The sequence below is a fragment of the Melitaea cinxia genome, chromosome 11, assembly GCF_905220565.1.
Source record: "Melitaea cinxia chromosome 11, ilMelCinx1.1, whole genome shotgun sequence".
NCBI classification, from domain to species: domain Eukaryota; kingdom Metazoa; phylum Arthropoda; class Insecta; order Lepidoptera; family Nymphalidae; genus Melitaea; species Melitaea cinxia.
The window spans coordinates 2,125,034-2,127,147 of record NC_059404.1 but is presented as its reverse complement, the minus strand read 5'-3'; the positions used below and the strand labels follow the sequence as shown (position 1 = coordinate 2,127,147).

The following is a 2,114-nucleotide window of genomic DNA, read 5'->3' as shown; positions in this document are numbered from 1 at the left end:
TACACAAAAAAGACACACTTAAATAGACATAATAATAATTAATAAATAACTACATATAGAAAAAAAAAATTAACAAAAAAATTAACATGACCAGTAATATAGACTACAAAAAACTATAACATCAAAAAAAATAAGTAAAAAAAAATGTACATAAAAAATTCCAAAGAAGTTATGAAAAAAAAAGACGAATAAACAAGAAATGTGAAAATGTGTGACTATATGACCAAATAATACCGCCTGCGGCCAAGTGCTGTGCCCCAAAAAGGTATATCACTCAGCTTGGTGTTGGCTTTCATAAAAACAAAAACCAACGCTGATTTTCAGTGATACCCCTGTTTTGACGAGCGCAACAAGTATCATTCCTTTCTTCTAGCAATATAATTATATACGCATACATACACCACACACACATACATACACATACACACACACACATGAACATATAATACACATACACACATATACACATCCGTACATGTATATAACAAATATTATAAATAAACATGTAAAATGGAACAAAATAAATAAATAAATTTCAGTAACGACAGAGAAGATATATTTTGCATAAATAAATAAATAGTAATGAAATTATGTGATGTTACGTCGTCGGGTGCACGGAATGCAGGTAAGCTCCCGCGCGCGCCGGACATGGGAAGACGTAAGCCCGACGAAGCACGCTTCCATTATACTCGTATAATATATAAAAGGAGCAAGGCTACGAATGAGGCTATTTATTAAGGTAAGATAATATTTCTTTAAAATCGTTCCCGTGCCTAATTTATCTTACACAACCCTGCATTTACAGGCTATAAAAAAAAAGAGACGATGGCATGCATAAAATAAAAACAAATGACGTCAACGAGGTTGTCACCGAAGCACGTGCTGAACCAACCTACCGCCCGCGACAAAGTCAGTTCAGTTAGGTACTGAGAATTTATTATGTATTTGCCTTGTTTTACAAATATGCACAATGAATTAAATAAAATAAAAAAATAATCATATATTATTAGTAATTATATCAACGTACCTATACCTAGATGGTATGTGACGATTGAAGTTGTAAATTATATAAATGCATTTTGTATTTGTAACGAAAAGTATTCTTGGTTTTCAGGATCCGAATCGGAGGCGGCAAGTTGTTCCAACACTTCGTCGCTGCATAGCGGAAACTACCATGGAACGCTGCAGATCGATGCATGGGTATATTGAGCATGTAAGACGATGCTCGTGTAGGGTAATTCCTGTTACATTCCTTTGCCCAGGTTAATTTATCGTACAAGTACACAGGGGCTTTACTTTGGATCACGTCGAATAGTAAGGTCGCAAGATGCAATTGCCTACGATGTTCCATCCTAATCATTCGTGCATCATTAATATAAGGGGAAATATGCGCGCAACGTGGTATATTAAAACAGTACCGCATGCATGCATTTTGTACCCGTTGTATAAGTTTTTTTGTACGTGCAAGTAGCCTAGGTTCGATTACAATATCAGCATAGTTGAATTTTGAAAGAACCAGCGTTTCACACAACTTCACTCGCATATCCTTACTGAGAACGTTTCTTATCTGATACAAGACTTTTAACCTATAAAAACAATTACGAGCTGTATTCATGGTATGTCTTTCAAACCTTAACCCCTCATCAATCACTAAGCCTAAATTACGCACCTCTGTCACCCGTTCAATCCTTTCACCCCTTATGTGAATAAATGGATTTAAACTACTGATTTTTTGTATTTGATTTTTTGTGCCTAGTATCATATATTTCGTTTTTCCCGGATTCAACGCAAGACCATGATCTTCTGACCACTCTGAGATACGGCCGAGATCGTCATTTAACTTCTGTATAGCCACACTAGCTTCTGATTGATTAAACGAAATATACATCTGTATATCGTCAGCATATATGTGATATTTACAATTTTTGATACGAGTTATTATGTCGGCACAGTACAGCGCAAAAATTATGGGTCCTAAGATCGATCCTTGTGGTACGCCTCTACTTACCGAACAACAGTCCGATCGGTTTCTGGACCCATCATCATTGATGATTTCAACTATCTGTTTCCTATGTTGTAGGTAACTAGCGAACCATTTTACAGTTTTAGCGTTG

The 2,114-nt window shown here is 35.7% G+C and overlaps 1 long non-coding RNA gene across 1 annotated transcript; it reads left to right on the top strand.

Moving 5' to 3' along the window:
* Positions 1-581: 581 nt before the first annotated feature.
* LOC123657719 lies at positions 582-1,728 on the top strand. Its single transcript, XR_006743744.1, has 2 exons — positions 582-923; positions 1,115-1,728. It is a non-coding gene; the product is annotated as an uncharacterized LOC123657719 (long non-coding RNA).
* Positions 1,729-2,114: the final 386 nt, after the last annotated feature.